The sequence below is a fragment of the Callithrix jacchus genome, chromosome 15, assembly GCF_049354715.1.
Source record: "Callithrix jacchus isolate 240 chromosome 15, calJac240_pri, whole genome shotgun sequence".
Lineage (NCBI taxonomy): Eukaryota > Metazoa > Chordata > Mammalia > Primates > Cebidae > Callithrix > Callithrix jacchus.
This window is the reverse complement of record NC_133516.1, coordinates 56,612,530-56,634,046: the sequence shown is the minus strand read 5'-3', so window position 1 is coordinate 56,634,046 and position 21,517 is coordinate 56,612,530. Positions and strand designations below refer to the sequence as shown.

The following is a 21,517-nucleotide window of genomic DNA, read 5'->3' as shown; positions in this document are numbered from 1 at the left end:
TTCGACATCCCTACTTGTCACTCGCTTGAGTAGCTGTAGAGGAATGGAGTTAAAGAGTGCTAACATACCCACAGGGACACCAAAACGTCTCTCTTGCAAATGTTGTGATGCATCCAGAAACATAGTTTGTAAGTTCCAAGCCCATCTCCCTTCTTCCACCAGCTACTCAGTTTTTCATTTTCAGCTCCAGAGGATGCAGTTATTTCCTTTTGGGAAACAGAAAAAATAAGACCAAATAATGAAGCATACATGTTTTCAGGCACAAGGGATTATTTCTGTCCTCCAAGGGTAAATCAGTAACATAAACCCCCCACACACATGCACAGCATTTCATAAGCAATTGCATATTTAGCCCTTTTCAGAGAAGCAATGTGAAATTAAATCATAGAATATGGACGAGAGATTGTTTAAATCTATTTTCCTTACTAAGCCCATCATTCAGTGTTTATGAAGACTATTAAGCTGAGGACTCATTATTCATCCTGCAGGTAAGCTGACCCTTAGGTGTGCAAGTCTTTCAAAATAAGAATAATGTATCTGCATTGTAAGTGAGGAAAAAAATTAATGCATACACTCATTGATGCTAGCTCTGGCATTAAGTATTTCAGCAAAAAGTTAACCAAAGTCAAGAATAAAAAGACATGCCACATTGTGGGAGAATGTATTTGGAACTCATAATAGAGGAAGTCCTCCAAGTAATTAAGAAAACTACAGACTGCTTAATTTAAAAAATGTACGAAAGAATTAAATGGGCACTTACGAAAAAAGAAAGCCAATGGCCAATAAACAAATTAAAAGCTGCTCACCTACTGGCAACTTGGAAGATAAACACTAAAATTGTGATATGATTATCAATATACACTCCATTGGATCAACAAAAATTACACTGCCTTACAATGCCATAGGTTTGTGATCACATGGAACTAAGAACTTTCATATATTGTTGGTGGGGATGTAAACCACATTTTGAAAATGATTTAACATGACCAGTTAGAGTTGAAGATATGTAAACTGTAAGGCAGTACTAGATATATACCCTAGAGAAATTCCTATCCATTTGTGCCAGAATACAAGGACACGAAGGTTGGTAGTAGCCTTATGCATGATGCCTCCAAACAAGAATAGCCAAACTGTCCATCACAATACAGGGAACATATAAATTGTGCTGTGCTTGTAGAATGGAACACTAAATAGCAACAAAAAGAGGTGATCTACAGCTACACAAAACTATATGGATGAGTCCAGGAGTCTACATTATGAATATTTAATCGCTGGTATTATACTGGCTTGGAACAAACAGAAAACATGCCAATAACTGACAACTCCTATAGGTCTGCTGGAAGAATATCAACAAGCCCTGGATAAATTTCTGAAACATGATGTTGCTAAACAGAATGGAGTTGAAGAACAAACATAATTAAAGTTTATTTGCTTAGGGAACTATAATGACCAGTAAAATTAAAAATAAAAGCAAGGAAATAACTTCCATAAAAGGCAGGGCAAGTTTACTTAGAGTTGGGGGAGTGGGTTATTAGAGGAGATGAGACATAAGTATCACACGATGTGCATGGTAGAAGGGCTTTGAAGGAGCTCATAGCCTTCTGCTTCTTTACTTAGGAAGTGTTGCTATAGTCATTCATTATTTAGCTATGATCACAATTGTATGTGTATGTTTTAGGCAATTTTCTATGTATATAAAATATTTTATGATTAAAAACAAATAAGTAAAGCAACAGGGGAAACCAATGTTATATATACATGCATGGGTGGATATTTTCTTCTAACAGAGACATTTATTGAACTTGTTATTGTCTTAGGCTATCATTTGATTTTTTTTTTTGAAGATTTCCAAAACCACTACTCAATTTTTACAACTGTGATTGCTTCCACACTATTTAAGCATCTTGCCTACTTCAGAACTCATTGCTGATCCTTTCACCTGTGCCTCTTCCTAATCCACCCAGGAAAGTCTCAGTAACCAGTGTCCTAGCACAGGCCAAAGTAATTCTTTCACTAATTCCTACCACACTCGCCATATGCCCATGGGTGATCCAGCTGCAAAATCCATATGGAAGCTCTCCTGTCTTGGACAGATTCTGGTACCTGTTATCATAGCTTGGGTTTTCCAAGGGGATACTAAGGTAGATGCTTGCATGTAAATACAATATGAAGAGAATGATTTGGGTATCAGGAAAGAGACACAGGAAGGAAAACCAACACAATAATTCAATGCTAAGGGTGACTAATACTCAATGTAGCAGGTTCCTAGTGGACAAAAGGCAGTGGTATTTAATCCACTAGCTCATGTCCCTGTTAATCAAATGTAACCCAAAGGGGTTAACTACTTTTCTTCTCCAGCTTGCACATGCTTGAGTGCTAGATAGCTTCCTCTGGGTACCTGGTACCATGGAGTCAGAGAAGCCCCAAGCAGGAACTAAGAGTGTGGGATATGGATCTAAGTTGAGGCTCTCTTATAGCACTTTCACAAAGCTGATTGAAGTTTGCAAGCAATTGCTCGCCACGAGAGTGGCTGGGATAATTGGCAGTGATAAAGAAATCAATCTAGTATGCTGGTATAAATCATAAGCAGATTTACACCAGCATACTAGGCGCCATTTCTTTATCACTGCCAATTATGGGAAATATCACGCACCAGGGACTGGAGAGTGGGGGACTAAGGGAGGAATAGCAGGGAGTGAGGGGTTTGGGGAGGGATAGCTTTAGGAAAAATACCTAATGTAGTTGATGGAGTGATGGATGCAGCGAACCACCACTGTGGCACATGTATAACTATGTAACAAACCTGCATGATCTGCACATGTACTCCAGTACTTAAAGTATAACACAAAAAGAAAAGAAAGGCAGACTGAACAGGAAAAAAAATCTGCTTATGAACTTCCTAGCCTCTATTCATCCTGTTTTGTAACAGAATCTCCTTTCTCTTGAGACTCCATTCATCCTCCACTTTCTGACCCCATGATTATTCTGGGGCTGAATCCATACCAAGTTTCAGGTGTGAGTTTGTGAATCTGAGTTGGCCATTCACAGTCAATGAGTCTTTACCATGGTACTTTTGTTGAAGCTCTCTAGAAAGATGAAATTTTCTGCTATTAAAGCTAAGAATATATATGTCGGGAGATACTGGGGATTACCAATGGAACTAGACTGCCTATGTGTGGAGGGGGAAAAATGGAAATCCAGGTGCAGAGAAGGAATTGGAAAGATTTTTAACAATATTACTTAAGTATCTGCATACAGCTGAGTCTGAAGACAATATGCCTTTTTAAAAAAAAAAAACATAAACCCCTAAATTCCTTCTTGACATAAGCCTATTTGAGTATGTTGCTGAAAACTGAAAGACACCTAACTTTTTAAGCACTTGGTGAAAGATGTTTATAATATCTACACCTCCAGTCATATAATGCTATATAAGAACATTCAGTAGACTGTTATCTAGTAAGAAATATATGTGCCCTGATAACTTAAATGGGGCTCCTTTAGAGTCATTGAGACAATCAGGAAGAAAAAATCAGTTATAAACACATTTTTACTAGAAAATGACATATTATGGAGTATAAAATGAATAAGGGAATGAAAGCCATCTTGATTTCAGTGGATATTGTAATTGTCCAGATTTCATTCTGGTGTGCAACCAGGATTGACCGAAGGTAAGATTTTCTGTAGGGAGAAAATACAGAATTAGAAAAATTGGCATTCCAGGTCTAAAAAAAGTAAAAACATTACACAGCAAAGCTTCAGGTATATAAAATGAAAGTGGGTTTAAGTAAGGTTTCAATTTCAGAAGACAATGCATAATATCCTATAGAAATTCAAAGCATGCATGAAAGGAAATGTCCAGTGGGTTGAGGCCTAGAAAAGACATGACCACATAGTCAAGGCCTCCCAAGTTAGTATGTGCTTTGGTAAAGCTGCCACTGTAAAAAGTAGAGTGTATCTTGGGTCATTGATTTGGGATTGAGTTGCTGATTGGTTGATAAAGTCAGAAGTCCAATAATGGTACATAACCAGAAATATGACAGCATTATAATTGAATGATTCGAATATAAGATGGCAACAGAATCTGATAATCTACCACATCCATCTGATGGTTAATTTTCCTGCCAGGGTTCTACTTGTCCAAGTTTTGGGAAGAAGATTGCCACTGTTTGTCTCTGTGGTCTCAATTTTATGAACTTCTAAGAATGAGCATCCCATCCACACAAAATCTTTTAACTCATACAGTCTTTGAATGTGTTCATGTATCCCATCTTATGGCTTTAGCAGGGATTTATATGTCTGTTTTATAATACATAAGATTGCTTTCTTTCCTCAAAAAAATTATTTCTCACTTCCAAGTTCATAGCTACCTGGGATGACTAAAAGAGGGACTTATTTCCCTGTAATCTTCAAGGGCTACAACATAACCAAAAATATCTGGATTTTATTCAATAAGATTAGGTACCTTTTGAAAGATTAATATTTAGGAAAATACATGGGCATGAAAATTGTATATCTTTCAAATTCAGCTTTCTCTTTTTTTTTCTGTACCATTTCTTAAATATCCTCAAGAAAAGCTTACTGTGCCTAAGATTTTAAGAAAGAAAACTTTTCTAATAAGAATGTGATTTGATAGTTACAAGTTGTGGATAATTTTGTGATGTTGTTTTTATACAGTTATTGTAGGCAGCCAGTTCCTATGTGATAATGCTTATCAGGTTATATTGGAGGGATAAGACCATCTCAATAGGCAATTTTGGCTCCTTCAAAAAAGAAGAAATGTAAATAAAAGGTATTTTGAGGACTTGGATGATTGAAAGCATAACATATGGCCTCATGTATCTCCACAAGAATTTCCTTGACTCGCATTTATTGTATGAACAGGAAAGTTAGTATCTGCTAGAAAAAAAATATCCCACACTTTAAGATTGCACCAGGAAGGCAAAGACAAGTGCATAATTACCTGAAAAGTGCCTTCTTATTTCCTTTTTAAAGCACCATAATACAGCAGAGATTCACATTTTTGTCTGTGGAACACAGAGGTGTTAATATACAATTTAGATGTCGTAGTCACATCTGGCCAAAAAGTCACTTTGATTTTGTATTCTCTTGATAGTTTTGATTTTCTTTAAATTATGATGAAATTAGCTGTAGGTAGCACTATGAATTTAGTACACAGCATTAGTTAACAAGAGGACATTTTAAAAATAGATGTGGCATTGACTGAATGTGTTGATGAGAGAAAAAGATGTATGGGCAGAGAGACAGGTGTAATATATCCATGCATGAATTCATATTATATTTGCATGGGAACTTAAAATTCACAACTTGCATTTATACAGTTATCTCATTTAAGTTTCATAATACACTCATGAGAATTTTCCACCAGATTTTAGACACTGTTACATGACATTAACAATTGATATGGATTCAGAGATAGAACAGAGCAAGAAACTCTGTTTCCTCTTTTCTGTTTCCCTAATTTTTTTTTCATTCCACTGGAAAAGAGGTGTTTATTAATGAAGAAATTATGCTTTGACAAGAATTGGTCAGGATTTTAGATTTTTTTCAGCCTTCTGTGAATTCTTCTTGCACTTACAATCATAACTAATCAACCTAGAAATAAAAAAGGTTTTTCATTCTCAAACTACTTTACAAAATTTTATAGATCTTGTACATTTATCTTTTATAGCACTACTCATCTCGAATTATAATTTTCTACATGTAGTAGACTTCCAGTCAGCTACACAAATCCAATCCATACTTTCTTCTTTATTTGTATTTGTTCAAGAATCATGTAGTCATGCACTTCAATTGATGTTGGGTCTCTTTCCAACACCAGAGGGTAAATTTTGACTACTGAAACACAAGTCAGTATTTCCATTGCCCTTGTTAATAATTGGTTTAGAAATGGTCATCAGGCACAATTCTGACTAAAGAAAAATAAAGTAGGCCTGTCAGAAGATGTCTGGGCAATTTTTCTTACTTTAAAATAATTAAATTAAAAACCTTAAGGAAGTGATGACCCATGATTCTCCTTCTCTCTTCTGGTTTTTGAAGACTATTGTGTGAGGATGGTATGCATGGAGCTGCTTCAGTCCTCTTGATGCTATGGAATGCACAAGTCTATGAAAAAAGACAGCACATTAAGTATGACAGAAAGAAATGATAAAAAGCAATCTGATGCATTGCTCTCACTTTTGATCTGTTGAATTTTCTTTTCTATGCATGAAGTAGAATCCAATTTTCTGTTTCTTGTAGCCAAATGTATCTTATTGAATACATCATGTATATTTCTTTCTACCAAATTAAACTTTGACTTACTCGATGAAACAGACTTCATCTGACTAATCTTCGTAACTACAGTGTCCAGTACAATGCCAGATATAGGGTGGGTTTCCTAATACTGCTTGCAGAATTAATGAATGAATAACATTCAAAATTAAATAATCATGTAAATACTGTCACTCTTTAATCAATTTTAGGCAAATAACTAACAATTAGAACTTTAATTGTAGAAGATTTTCAAGGGGCAGAAATTCTGAGAGTATTTGCTCCATAACATCAACAATAAACTTTTTCTAGTGCACAGTAATTAAGGTATATTAAATTCATCTAGAAGTCACCGGAGGCCTTTGTCTTTAAAACAGGGTACCATTCATTTAAATAGTAATTTCTGTTGTGCTATTCTTTTAGATGTCTATAAATATGGATCATCAGCTACCATAAGGGCATCACTTTGTTCTCCAGACTCTAACTTCTATAGGGAAGCTCCTGAAATGAGAATGACATCGAGAGCAGAAACTGAGATAAAACAAGTGAGTACACAGATGGCTTTTTTTTTTCAAAACCCCAAAATGATTGATAACTAAATGGAAGTATTTGGAAGTTTCATCCTTAAGTTGAAAAGAGAATTTACAACAAAAAGGGATTCAATTTTCCACATGGTCAGGGGGCGCTGTCTCAGCTTGAGAGGACCCCCTGCCAGACCTCTTTCTGTGCCACTGAATATCATAATGGGGGCTGATTTTTCCTTTTAAACTTATATTCCTTTGAGCTGTCAAAGCAGTTTTGTCAATCTTGTCAATCTTCATCCATTATAATTCCATTTAAAATACATATAAAAATAAAAAGTGTCTACTTGCCAGAAAAATTAAATTTGTTACAGTTTTTTAATGAAAGAAAATTGTCTCCCATAGAAGGCATATTTTGCATGTATTTTATTCCTCAAATTGTGCTAATTTTTCATGTGTCATTTATAGTTTTCATCCCAGCTTATCTTTTTCAGTTGTTTTGAACTGGGTTGTTAATCAAAAATGTGCATCAATTTCCTGTAATTCATTCACAGACTAAATCCTACAGTGACTCTAATGTGCACATTACTATAAGCAACAGAAACTAGCATTAACTATTGTAAGCCTAGACAGTTAATTGACAGATAAGTAGGCAGGTAGGTAGATAGGTAGATAGATAGATAATAGATAAAATAGATAAATAGGTAAAAGCATTTATTGGAAGAATATGGGAATCAAGGGAAACCTAAATAGCTTGTCTCAGAAAGAACAAGAACCAAGGCCCTCTAGTATCTAGGTAAGCAGAATTAATGCTCTGTGACTTCAAGGCATAATGAAAGGAATGAATTAATTCCAAATATGTTTTGTAGTTGAGTCATCTCACTCAGGATTAAAATTTAAAAGAGACAGTTTGGTCTTAAACTAGGAAAAGCCTGGCTATTTTTGGTCTACTACGTTTCCAAGACAGCCCGAAATGTAGAAGGGGTAGTTCTCCAAAGCAAAAACTATAGAACTATTACCAAAAAAAAAAAAAAAAAAAAAAACTCAAAAAGGAACAAAGGGGGTTGATCAAGCCTAATGATAATGAGATTTTTTTATCTCAACACCAGACTTCCTGGTTTTGAATCTCAGCCCAGTTTATAACCTCATCTTGTCCTCATTTGTTAATATCTGCTCATCAGTCTTCTGACTTTTGACTTTGCTTCCTACAGGATTGCACGTCACTCTCTCTACTGTTTTATATTTGCTATTTGGGATAAATATCTTACTGAACCTGGCCCAATAACAGGAGTCCCCTCTTCCTGCACTGGAACATAGATTTCCCCAGCTAAATGAAAAGGGCCCAGGGAAAATGGTATTTTTATACTCATCCTTTCATCAAATGTGATAGGTATTTGGTTAGGGGTGATGGAGAGAAGGCACAAAGGTGAGCCAAGCAAGGGAAACAGCATTTCAACCTTCATGGAAATCACACTTGAGAGGTGCAGAGAGACATTAAATGACTCCTGGAAGTGAATGACAACTACAACTGTGAGTGGTGGGTACAAGGTATAGGTCTACAGACCTATTAGAGGGATGATATGACCACATTTGTAAGGCCAGGGAGAGTCCCTTGAAGAAGGGACAATTATACTGGAATCCAGGAAGAAATAATAGAAATTAAACAGGTAAAAGTTAGTGGAAAATGAGAACATGCCAAGCAGAAGTGCGGGGTTTGCTAAAATCTTGAGGTGCAATGGAAACTAACCTGCTCAAGGTAAAAAAGAAAGCCAAGAGGGTGATGGACAGTTACCATTGTGGGAGGTAGCCTGGGAATTGTGAATTTGTTTTGGATGGATATGAAATGATGTTGAAAAATTAGGTAGGTGCCAAACAATTCAAGGTTTTATAAGCCATGTTAAGAATTTGATCTTGGATATATCCAAAGAGTAATGAAAAGCCAATGGAGTGTTTTAAGCAGGATCAAATCTGCATTTAAAAAAAAAACAACAACTTTCCATCCACAGAGTGGAAAATGTTTTGGAGAAAGGCCAGAATGGGTGTAGGAGTTCCAAACATAAAGCTATAGCAGGAGTCCAGGCTATGATGATCATCTGGCTTAGGATGATCAAAATGAAGATGTGGAAAGAGTACAGACGTGAAAAAAAATTTAGGAGCTAAAATTGTCAGGATTTTCATGAAATGTTGGCTATGGTGAGGGAAGAAGAGAAGGAGAGAGAAGGAGATATCAGTGTTTCCTCCTTGTTGCTAGAGTTCATAGCAGAGTACATGATGTGATATTCACCGAGAGAGGACACATTCAGATTTGGTGGGATTGGAAGGGGTTTGATAATTTGGGATATATTAATTTTGAGATGTCTTTCAGACATACACAGGAAGATATTAAGTGGGCAATTGGGTATGTGTTTCTGTAGCTCAGAAGAGAGATCTCAATGGGAGATAATATGAAAGTTATCTGAAGACAGAGAAGTAAATTCAACATAATCTAATCCATTTCCACATGTCAATCCCATTTGAAGAGGTCTAAAAGTAAAGAGTCTTCAGAGCCCTTTGTAATCTGACCACAATTCCTGTAAAAGAGGCAGGGTAGCATAATGGTAAGATGGCAGCTTTCCTGTCAGAAGATTTGGGTTTAAGTCTCAAGGATATCTCTTGAATAATCTCTTGAATAATTGCTGAGTGAGCAGATCATTTCCTCACTCAGACATTGTTTCCTTCTCTATAATATAGCAGTAATAAAATCTCCCCCGATTGCTGTTGCAAAGAATAATGTGATGATATCAGTGATAAGGGTATATAAAAGCACTTTGTAAACTGCTACAAACACCTTATTTTACTTCCAAACCCCTATAATTATGCATGTATGTTCAGTCTATTCAGAGATTAACAAATGTCATTAAGTAAGCACAGGCTTTTGAGGACTCTCAGACTGAGAAGACATGTGAGACTATTACTGGTTAGCTGTTTGAGAGCTGCATAAAAAAAAATCCAACCTCAATTCACTTTCATCACATGGGCTTCTGAATCACAACTTCATTCTTGCTAATTAATTATTATTAAAGATAGAGAAAAGACTTTACCAATGTGGAAATTCAGTGGTTATAGAAAAATGGTTTATTTCATTTCTTGTCTTGAAAGGCCAGGCATTAAAATGAGCTGTGAATGCTTTCTTTTAAAGACAAACACGTGTTTTACTGTTTTTATCTCTAAATATAATAAGTAACATCTCTCCAACTGCAAGATGAGGAGATACTTTCGCTGGGGAAATGGGACATAGCCCTTAGGAGTCTATGAAGCAGCTGCAAATCAAAAACACAGGAAACACCTTTAGGGGGCATTGTATCAATGTCCTGAAAATGTCTGAAAGCCTGCTTTATGATTTGGAGAAAGTCATCAGAGATGCTACTAGAATCAAAGAAGATAGAAGAAAATGTCACTTAAACTTTATAGATGTGTTACAGAACACCTAAGAAATTGCTAGTCATAAGCCACGTTAATAGTGAAATGGATATCACAGCTCTGAAACAATCTTAAAAAGCAGAATTGACAAAGAAAATTTCTGTGCAAATAATTCTCATATGTCACAATATTCTTTTACTAGAGCCTTATTAAACTTTATAAATTAAATTTAGATTTCTCCATAATGTAGCTAAGACTATTTTTTATTTCCATATAAATAATAAAAACATCAAAGTATAGAAAAAATTAATGTTTTTACTTTATACTATTATTAACTTTAAATAAGCATACCAAAATGTATAATGATACTTTATTAGAATCCCCTGTCTAGTGAGGGTCAATTATTATACTTTATATTAGGCTCAATTTCAGATAGCACCTAATTAGGAGTTATATGTACTTCCAAAATTTTTTAAAAGAAGACTGAAATGTTGATAATTTTTATTTATTTTAGTTGGTTAAAAATAAAAGTTCCCTTAACCAAGAGATCACAGTTAAAGTAACCATAAATGAGGCATGTTGACTTCATGTACCTCCTAATATGATGTGCCAGAAAAGACACAACATTCACATCTGGGATATTCTGGCCAGCAATACCTCAATCAAATCATAACAATTCTCAATCAAAGCCAAATAGAGAGAAATTCTAAACAATAACTGGCCAGTACTCTTGAAAGATAGAGTGACATAAAGACAAAGAAAGATTAAGAACTTATTTTTATTGTATGTGCCTAAGGAGACATGAAACTTATAACAATATAAGATCCTTAATTGGATACTGGACTAGAAAGAGAATATGAGTGGGACAATTAGAACATTGTGAGTAGAATCTGAAAAATCCGTTAATAGTATTGGATAAATCACAATGATCTGATTTTGATAAATTGTACTGTGTCTGTGTGAGACAACGTTTGGAGAAGTAAAGTGTATATGGGAAATCTACATACTATGTTTGCAACTTCTTTGTTTTCCTTTTGTAAATTTAAACTTATTTCAAATTTAGAATTTTTTAAGTTATGCTTTTTGTAAGAAGTACAGCTTCTGTTTATGGATATATGGTGTAAAATTGTTAAAGAATATTAACTATTTTAGAAGTTATTTTGTTTTATTCGACCACTTCAATAATACATTGTCTGACATAATATCATATGATTTATTTATTGTAGAATGAGTTTTATTGTGAGTTCATTTCTCTGCTAGATTTATATATTTTTACATGAAATTCCTTTAAAGCATCTGAACATGGCATTGTTCTTTGTAGTAGTCATTCCAATACAATAGTTCAGATTAGATAATGAAGTTATCTATTCTTAATAAGTATATATTTATTTTCATAAAAGAAAAAATATATTTTAGAAACAATCACAAAAAACTCATGACATATGCATCTGAAGATATATAGTTATAAAAGAGCACAAGAAGCTATGTGACTTGCTGTATGTCACCCAGTTGGTAAAAAATGGCAGAGCTCCAAGTCAAATTTATGACCACAACCTCCAAATTTATCACATTTTCTAATACACTACTGAGGCTACTTTAAAATATTTTCTTTAACAAAGGCCTCACTCCTGACCTTAAGAAATTTAGTGAAGCTCTATCATATGGCTTAATTAATCCCACTCTAGCCACAATTCACATTCTATTAATATTTTGTCAGAAATCTCTATGTACTCCCTTGACTGACCTTTAGAGTAAAGGGAGGGTAGAGCTTCGAAGGTTGGGATTCCAAAGATCTTTTTTCATAACTCTGATATGAAGTAATATATCAGGCTGGTTTTATAAAAATGAGAGGAAACAGAAGAGCCAAAAATAGTTAGTGGTGGTAGATGCCACCTCCACCCAAGGGCCAGCATAGGGACTTCAGAACTGTGCCACATGTGGTGTTCCCTCCACTCTTTCTCTTCTTTTCCTTCCTTCCTGTCCCCTATACCTAGTGGCCACAACAAAGTTCTAGCCTGGCATTTCCAGAGCTTCTTATTTCAAAACCGTTGCATTCTGAAGTGACTTACTAAATACAACCATGGGACCATGATTATTTCAATGCATAACGTAGAATCTGAAGTAACAATAGTGTTACTGGACATCCCCTGTCCTCTCTCTTTACACAGGCTCCACAACCAAAGTTCCCTTGCATCATTCAATCATTTACCCACTTAGCTCAAGTCCAAAGTATTTCATTATTCCTCAATGATTCAAACATGTAATTTCAATCATTAGATCCAAGATTATATTTTTAAATAGCAAGAAGGGATTCATTCTTTTAAGGTTGCTTCTGATTCATAATGTGAGTGACAGCCAGTCAAATATTGCTTTCTGCATCTGTAAAATAAAAATGTAAATGCTGGTATTTTCCAGTTGGATCAAGTGGCACCAACATCTTATGATGTTCTATTTTCAAGACTGAAGTTGCCCCTTGAGGTAAGTAGGATATGCAGAATGACAGCTGGTGATCCAGATGAAAACTGCAGATGATTATGACCCTTCCTGCTGCATTTTTCAAAAATTCGATTGCCTTGGTTTCCTGGATTTATATGCAAACAGATTTTATATTGACATTCAAAATTCTGACTTCTCTTAAAAATCAGGAAATGTTTGGATGCACATTGCATACATCAGTGCTCACAGGGGTTCAAGGTGGAGCTGCCACCTCTCTTCTGGCCATCTGATTTCCAGGCCACATTCCTCATTGTCGTCTTCCATCTGGACCATTTCACTGATTTTCATTGCCTGGCTAACTCATATAGCCATTTAATTTTGTGACCCTGTTTTAGAAATATAGATTAAAATCAGCTTATCAAAAACATTAAAAACCTCATTTAACATTAATTGATGAATACTGTGAGTAGTTTTGTGAGAGAAAACTACACATTAACTCAGAAATAGAGACATATGCACATGCAAATTTAAGCCGAATAATACATGATATAAAAATAAAATATGTTAATATATTCTGGAGCCATGTTACATTTGCCACCTTAAGTTAAATGTTATTTTCATTTTAAATAAATGCATAATGTAAAAGTAATAAAAGACTCATATATTTAAAATTTGTGTAGAACATTAATGAAATCCATAAAATGTAAAATAATGTGAAGGACTCTGAATATTTTGGAAGCTTTGTTTTTTTTACAGAAAATGTGTTTATTCTTAAGTTTAAAATAATTCTACTAATTAACATTTTTTAATCTGAAAAGATTATTTAGACAGTTGCAGTTAAAAAATGACAAAAATTATCAGGACTACAGATCTCTGTTACTGCATTCTGTGGACATTCTCATAGTAAAATAGGTTTAAAAACAGATTAATTGTGTGCTTCCACTTCAAGAGAAATGGACTTGTGCATGTTACTATGGCAACTACATACCATTCCAACTATCAACTTTCTTACTACTGGAAAAAAATCAATAATGACATACATTACTTAAGATAACATATAGCTTTGGAAGATATTTATTTACCCAATATTATTACAAAAACTGCTGTACTATGAAAAGTCAAAGGCAAATTCTTTTTAAAAATGAATATGCCAAAGCTGAATCAAGTATTAGCAAAACCAGCCACATTCTCCTCTACTAAGTGGCTCCAACACATGTCTAGAGTAATTATGTGTAAAATATAATCCACTCTGACCAATCATCCCTGCTGTAATTGTGCATGTTATGCTCATAAAAACATACCACTAACCTTTGCAATACCCTTTAAAATTAGAACAGCAGTTAACTTTCTTTCAGTTCAACTAAATACTCATGGCCTGAATTTTCCAGAATTGGGTTAGCATACTAAAACCTAAATCAATGAGGTTGTTTTCTTGGAAAAGCTGTCAAATTAAATGTTATATATCTTTTGGGGTTTATCTAAACAATTTCTTGATCCACATTATACCGTAACAGATTTGACTCTTGTGGATTTTGGTTTTGTCTCTATAATTTTTCTCTCATAGGTTCAAATGCTTTGTTTACAACTGTTTAAAATTCAGCTTTATGTGACAGTTGTAAAAGAGAAGAAGGAAAAGATATGCCCAGTTCTAAGGAGTATGAACATCCTCATCTTCAAATTAATATTACTCTATTCTGTTGTTATGCCCTGAACACACAGGCTAAGGCCTCAGTGTCCCTTAAAGGTTGGCTTTGTTTTAAAAGAAAATGGTGTGATTGAAAAATATTTCCTACTTTTCATTCTAACCTTATTCACTTTATCAATCAGCAGGATGTTGGGATTTTTTTTTTTGTATATATGTTTAAAAAAAAAAACTACAATCTGAACACTGACTAATACCCTTTTCCTCTCTTCCCCAAAACAGAGAATTGAAAATGAAATACAGTTATATTATTTGGCTTCTCCCTTTTTTCCTCACTCTCGTTTTTGCCCTGTAGCTGCTGGACTGGTATAAAAATAAATACATGATATCTAGTAGCCAGAAGTGTTCCTGGCTTTATCCTTTATATTGAAAATGAGTCTCATGCTTTAGAAGTAAAAAGAATGTGTTATACTTTCATTCCAATATTCTTGTCCCACTCATTAAACAATAGCATCAGAAATTTCGCTTGAGGTATCAAAAATTTTACTCCTAGTGCAGCCTAAAACAAGTAAAGCACAAGACATAAAAGTAAAGCAGCACAGAATGTTTTATAATCCTCTGACTACTCAGTTCTGAAAGAGCCATGGATATTTGTATTATTTTTTCATATAGATGATGGTAATATAAAAAAAACAATTCTCATTGAATCTCATTGTATCCAATTTGTTGGACAATCACATTTACTTGAATGCATCTGGATTCCCTTCAAATAAAACCACTGCTAGACTGGACGATTAGAGATTGAAGAAACTGACCTATGATGAATCCTAGTTTAAAGCATATTCTTGTTTTTTCATTCATCGCCATTGACTTCACAATCACCTGAATTTCCACCTTGCCCTTTTCATCCCCCGTCCCTTCATTCTTCATCATCCTTTGTCTTACTGCATCTTCAAAGGAAAAAAATAAAAATAATTCTGAGCCAATCCAGATATATTTCCAAAATGGTTCCTGCTACATTAAATATCATTCCACAAATGAGTAAGTCAACAATAACTATATCTAATTTTTAAATTGAATTCTGAGTGGGTATGTACTTGTTTCCACTTCCTCATATTAGACTTTCACTCTATTGAATTTGTCCTCACTAAATCAAGTCAAACAGTGTTCAGCTGGACCTTTGCCTCACCATGCAATTCTGATCCACTAATGGCAGCTTACAGCAGATAACAATACTCAAAACAACAACAGCACCGTGCATTTATACCCTTCTTCACAATATTCAAAACATTTCCTTAAACAGTTAGTGCTTCTCCATTTCCTGACAGAGTTTGAATGCTTACCAATGTACAGTCACTCTTGCAAGCAGTGTAATACTGTCTAGTGCATTCTTGCTGAAGTAGCACACCTCACTGCATGTGTTTTCCCACTCTGAGGAGTACAGAATCTGATCATTCTGTTCAACAGGGTAACCTATGGTAAATTAAGTTAACACATCATTTTCCACATTGGACTACTCTTTCTCTGAGTAGTTGGCTGATTTGCCTTGGGTAACATAGCTGTTGCAAGACAAAGCTCGTGCTTAATCTAAGGATTCTAACTGATCTTTCCTTTAGGTCACTAGAATTCCCAGCATTCATTAGAGGAGTGGTTTTTCAAATGCGGCAAATGTTTTCATTTGTTTTGATCTGAGTACTCCAGACAGAAACAGCTATTCTGATTTTTAAAGTAGGCATCAAGAGATAATAAACTGCATTAAGATGGCCAAAGCCAGCCGGGTGCAGTGGCTCACACTTGTTGTCCCAGGACTTTGGGATGTAGAGACAAATGGATCACGAGCTCAGGAGTTCAAGACCAGCCTGGCCAAGAGGGTGAAACCCCGTCTCTACTAAAAATACAAAAAGAGCCAGGTATGGTGGTGGGTGCCTGTAATCCCAGCTTCTTGGGAGGCTGAGGCAGAGAATTGCTCGAACCTGGGAGGCAGAGTCTGCAGTGAGCCGATATTGCACCACTGTACTCCAGCCTGGGTGATAGAGTGAAACTCTGCCTCAAAAAAAAAATTAAAAATTAAAAAAAGGGCTAAGTCTATGAACTGACCTCATCTGGTGACATGTAAATATAAAATTCTTTTTAGTGTGATTTGTATTCTAATTATTTTGTGCTCCCAAAAGGAATTTAAGTCTCATGATGTGTTCCATTCATTAACTATGCATCTCTAAGTTAGATATATGATCACTCTTAAATCACTTTGTATTATAGTTTATCTAAAACTGTAAATATGACAATCATCTTCCTATTTTGGGTGGACTTGGAGAAAAGCCCACCCAATATAGCTTGGGATGCTTTACTGTCTTATTCAGAATCATAAAAAAATGAGACATGATGCCCAAGTTATAATATGTAGAGGGTTTTCTTTTCTTTGTCTCTGAGAATCCTAGTTTTTTATTCCCCTTCTAGAGACGGAAATCTCAAAACTTTATAAATATTGAACACTTTTGTTCTAATAAACAAATCACAACAAAATATGGACATGTAATAGCTATTGGCTTACTTTACACAGAGTATCTTTTTATTTAATCTCTTCAGTTAGTAAATGAGGGCCTTATTTAATGTTATTTAATAGCACCTGGATGATATTCAGTAGAAGCTCTTCACTCTACAGCTAAGAGATAATATCTTCCATAGGAAAAAATTAACAATTTAACTGATAAAAATTCATTCCCTTAAAACTATTTCTAATTAGATACCCCTAACCACCTCTCTTATCCATCATCTCTCTCTCCTCTCTTTCTCTATTTTCAGTCTCTTATTCTCTAATTTTCTTTTACACACACATTAATATATTTTTATAGAAAAATAATATTTTAAAATAATCTTTCAAAATCTTTCAAAAATAATCTATGCTTTCAAAAGTAGTGACTGTTTTATAACTGGATTTTATAGGCAAGAATTCGGCCAAATCAGGTATAATGACATAAAATGACTTATTTCCGTCTGCAACCCCATGTCAATAAGAAGTTTTCTTTGTAAAATAGTTGCAAAAGAAACTCATTCATAGCTAATTACCAGTTGTATTTCAGGCTTTTTCATGTAAAAGGAGGAAAACTAAACTGAATTTTACACTTTCAATAACTGATTGCAGATTTCTGAGAAATAAATGGTATTAAAAATTATTCAAACCTAAAATCATTATTAAGACACTGTGAAAGTTGAACTTCTGAAAATAATACACTACGAAGTTCAAAAATTAAGGTGGCCAACTTATATTTGATTTTTTTGAGAAATTACTATTATAGAGAAATATTTAAATTGAGCTTCTCTTGTTCTTTCCATATTTTCTTTCCTTTTTCAAACCAGTGACCCATGAGCTAGTTTACTTATCTCAAATACTGTATTTTAAAAAGAAGGGCTTGGTGCTATGCAGTGATTCTTTTGTCTTCAATTATCTTTTATTACACATTTATCAAGTTTAATTTTCTTGCATCGATTGAACATTTTTGTTAGCATTCAACATTTCAAAACATTACACTAACAAAAATGCCTTATGTGTTAGGTATCCAGAAACCTGTTTGAATCATACAACATAAACAGATGAGAAAATCTAAAACCAGCTATCCAAATATAACAACTTCCAGCTGTATAATGGCAATTCAATAAATCAATCTTATGTCAAAAGTTAATTTGGTATTTCTTTAGAACAACTCTGATGATCCATTGCAAACTGAACATTTGTTTTGAGAAAGCTCCTTTGTTTCTTTTAAAGAGTTCAAAGATCTTATGGAAGTAAATCTAGGAATACTATTCTAGGAAATAAATCTAGGAATACTAGTTCACAGGAAAGGAAAAAAAATAACATGACATGAATATGCCTACTATTTTTGAAGTAGATGAATGGCCACAATTTATCAGTCTCTGAACTTGAACCTCAAGCTTTTAATTTCAGAGAGGACACTTGCATACTTTGGAGTATGCATCTTCATTGGAAATTAGTTTCTTCTTTTTTTTTCCTTGGACCTCAGTTTCTCAATCTTAGCACTAATGAAATTGAGGACCAGGCAAGCCTTTGTCGTAGGGGCTGTCCTGTACATTGTAGGATGTTTAGTAGCCCCACTGGTTTCTAGATGCCAGCATCACCTCCCAGTCACACTTTTGACAACTAAGAGTATCTCCAGACTACCAATATTTTATGGCAAAGGAGGCAAATTCGATGCTCGTTAAAAAAAAAAAAAAAAAAAAAAAAAAAAAAAAAAAACTGAACTAGGGGGTTTAAAATAAACAGCTCTTTAAAAATTGAAAATAGGCCAGGCACATTGGCTCATGTCTATAATCCCAGCACTTTGGGAGGCTAAGGCAGGTGAATCATGAGGTCAGGAGTTCAAGACCAGCCTGGATAACATGGCAAAACCCTGTCTCCACTAAAAATACAAAAAATTACCTGGGTATGGTGGCAGGTGCCTCTAATCTCAGCTACTAGGGAGGCTGAGGCAGGAAAATCACTTGAACCTGGGAGGTGGAGGTTGCAGTGAGCCCAGATCTCGCCACTGCCCTCCAGCCCAGGTGACAGTGTGAGACTCTGTCTCAAAAAATAAAATAAAATAAATAAAATGAAACCTAGGCCAGGTTTAGTGGCTCACACCTATAGTCCCAAAGCTACTACAGATGCTGAAGTGGTAGGATCACTTGAGGCCAGGTGTTCAAGAGCAGTCTGGGGAACATAACAAGACTCTATGTCTGCAAAAATATAAATGAAAATTAAAAAGTAAAATCTAGCGTATATGTTCATTCTCACACTGCTATAAAGTGACTACTTGAGATTGGGTAATTTACAAAGAAAGGAGGTTTAATTGATCATGGTTCCGCGTGGCTGAAGTGGTCTCAGGAAACTTACAATCATTGCAAAAGGCAAAGAGGAAGGAAGGCATGTCTTACATGGTGTCAGGACAGAGAGAGAAAAAGAGCAAGGAAGTGCCACACTTAAAACCACTGCTCCCATGAGAACTCTCTCACTGTCTTGAGAACAGCATGGAAAAAACTGCCCCCATGATCCAATCAGTAGGTACCTCCCTGGACATGTGGGATTACAATTCGTGATGAGATTTGGGTGGGTAAACAGAGCCAAACCGTATCAGCTTGAAATTATATTTATAATGTATGCTTTACTTTGGCGTCGCCCAGCAGCTGACCATGCAGTAAGGATTTGAGTGCATTTTGGAGTTACTCCCAATAAGCACCAGTTGAAAACAGAGAAAATGAGACAGAGAAGTAAAGAAGCCAGCAGAGGTTAATGAATGAATAGATGATTGCTACATGCCATGGGAGCTTGATCTTGTCAGAAACCTTGAGGTTGGAGTGCTATGAAGAATGTGCCTCCCTTTTGTATCACCTGAGAGGTGAGGGATATGAAGTATTCATTCACCAATCCCTTCCTTCATTGCTGACAATTACTCCGGAGGGCATTTATTCCCTGGCATTTCATTCCTAGTTGATGGGGGGGTGGTCATACATGTGACCGGAGAAAACCCTCAAGGAAAGTGACAGATGTTTGTTAAAGGAAACTTTTGGTGTCTGCAGCAATGGTTCTTGAAGTATGGTCCCTGGACAAGCAGTGTAAATATCACTTGATAATTTATTGGAAATGCAATTCTCAAGCAGCACTTTTGACTTATAATGGGGACTTCAACGCTGTGTTTTAACAAGCCATCCAGGTGATTCTGATACGCATTTGTGTGTAGATCATTGGCCTAGCATGTTGTTCTCCAACAGGGGCAATTTTGTTCTCAGTGAATGTTTGGCAATGTCTGGAGACCTTGCTGGCTTCTATAAGTGGAGGGTGGTGGGGGCAGGGGTATTGTGCTACTAGTATCTAGTGGGTAGAGACCAGGGATGATGCTAAATGTCCTGCAGTATGCATGACAGGGCTCCCACAACAAATACCTATCCTGCCCAGTATGTCAACAGTGCGAAGGTTGAAAAACCCAGGTCTAGTGGAATAGGGCATGATGAAGGGATGTGGACAGGGCGACAACAGCATCTCCCATATCATGACTTTTCCTTTTGGTGTTTTTGTTTAATTTTCTTTCAAGTTATTGTGTTTTTAGCATTACAAACATTACTAAACACCCAATTAAGCATTCTAGATTACATGTACACACTACACTTAATCTTGCTTCTTTTCACCCTGGATAAAGCGTCCATTTTTAGCTCTCTTTGACAAGTGTCCTTAGGGTGTTCTTTTCTATTGAGTGAGACAACTGTGCTTTTCCAGAAATCCCCTATCTTTTTTTACTGTAACCAGTTAAATTGCTGTCACCAATGTCATCAATGTCTCCGGTCACATTTACTCATTCATGTGGAACCCTTTAGAAATGCAGGTTCCCTTAACTGTGAGGAGAAAGCTGTCTAATTATCAAACCACTAGGTTCCCAGCCCCTGTAAACCTCAGAAGAGGTGTAAGGATTAACAGCTCTTCTCTGATTTTTGTTACTCAGTTTCTGTTGAATAAAGTTGTATTGAAATTCTCTGATATCACTCTACTTCATAATAAAACATCTCAAATACCATCCTAGTAATATGCCTTGGAATTTCCATCAGAATATCACATTCATTTGAATGTACAGACTTACACATCATGGGATTATTGTCCTCCTTGCTGCCGTAAACAACTAACATTCAGCATTGACTCTGTTGCAAGCAGTGTGTGCTAATTACTTTGCAAATTAAGGTAAGCAGAATCTTGGTTCATGACCTTTGCCCCTGTGCCGCCTTCATGTACTTGCTAAATGTAATGATGGTTAATAATTAGTTGATTTTAAAATAGTGATAGCATCCTGGATTATCCAGGTGAGTCCAATATAATCACATGCGCTCTAACAAGTACAAATTAAACAGGACATCAGGGAGAATCTGTGAAGGGAAGCTGAAAAATTCTTTTTTTTTTTTTTTTTTTTTTGAGACGGAGTTTCGCTCTTGTTACCCAGGCTGGAGTGCAATGGCGAGATCTCGGCTCACCGCAACCTCCGCCTCCTGGGTTCAGGCAATTCTCCTGCCTCAGCCTCCTGAGTAGCTGGGATTACAGGCACGTGCCACCGTGCCCAGCTAATTTTTTGTATTTTTTTTAGTAGAGGGGTTTCACCATGTTGACCAGGATGGTCTCGATCTCTTGACCTCGTGATCCACCCACCTCAGCCTCCCAAAGTGCTGGGATTACAGGCGTGAGCCACTGCGCCCGGCCTGGGAAGTTGGAAAATTC

The 21,517-nt window shown here is 35.6% G+C and overlaps 1 long non-coding RNA gene across 10 annotated transcripts in view; it reads right to left on the bottom strand.

Annotated features, from left to right (window-relative positions):
- Positions 1–21,517, bottom strand: part of LOC144579437 (uncharacterized) — a 329,449-nt gene that overhangs the window by 255,336 nt on the left and 52,596 nt on the right. For 3 of the 10 annotated variants that reach the window (XR_013526922.1, XR_013526931.1, XR_013526926.1), the window contains exons 2-3: positions 15,084–15,218; positions 9,883–13,012 (exon numbers count right to left, since the gene is read on the bottom strand). This is a non-coding gene — a long non-coding RNA (uncharacterized LOC144579437). Of the gene's footprint in view, positions 1–68; positions 5,025–6,006; positions 6,124–9,882; positions 13,013–15,083; positions 15,219–21,517 lie in introns of those variants that run through there. The other 7 variants (XR_013526924.1, XR_013526929.1, XR_013526923.1 and 4 more) reach the window with 5 other exon arrangements.